Consider the following 683-nt stretch of genomic DNA (forward strand, 5'->3'; position numbering starts at 1 on the left):
CGCCGGGCGTCTCCGCGTCCCTCTGCTCCAGCAGGCGGCCGCGACGGTGGAGCTTGGCCTCTCGCTCTCTCCCGCCTCCCGCAGCGACTGCTCTGCTCTGCCAGGCGCGGAGGTCGGATCGAGAGGTCATTCATTCATTTCTTAATTTGTTCACTTATTCAGGAGAGATCATTGAACCCGTACGGAGTACCGGGTACTGCGCCAGGCGCTGAGGACGCGGGGCTAAGCGAAAGCAGCTGAGGCCCGCCTTCGTGCCCCTTAAAATCCAGCGTGCGGGGCGGCAACGAGCACTGCTTTTCTGTTTTGCACTTAAAATTTGCATTTTGCATCTGTACTTTTTATTTACTGTGCACCCTTACGGCGTGCTTTATGCACCCGTGCCTGCACCTCCTAGCCTTGAGTGTAGAACACCAGATGGGCGATTTTTCGAGAATAATTTTTACCCTAAGTGGATTTTCGTGCCACGCATGGACTTGGAACTACACACACGTAGTCAAAAATGTGAAAGTCAAAATGCAGCTTTGCCAAGTGGCAGGGAGAAAGGAGAGCTGCGAAGATGGGGAGAGGAAGGGAGCGCTCCAGGTGTTACAGGCCGAGTGCGGGAGATTTAGCCCTGCAGGATGAACGCGGGCTGGTAGCCGGGCGGCGGGAGGGCGGGCGGACCTGTCCGTCAAGTACAAAGC

Source organism: Mandrillus leucophaeus, unplaced genomic scaffold, assembly GCF_000951045.1.
Source record: "Mandrillus leucophaeus isolate KB7577 unplaced genomic scaffold, Mleu.le_1.0 Scaffold348, whole genome shotgun sequence".
Classification (NCBI taxonomy): Eukaryota; Metazoa; Chordata; class Mammalia; order Primates; family Cercopithecidae; genus Mandrillus; species Mandrillus leucophaeus.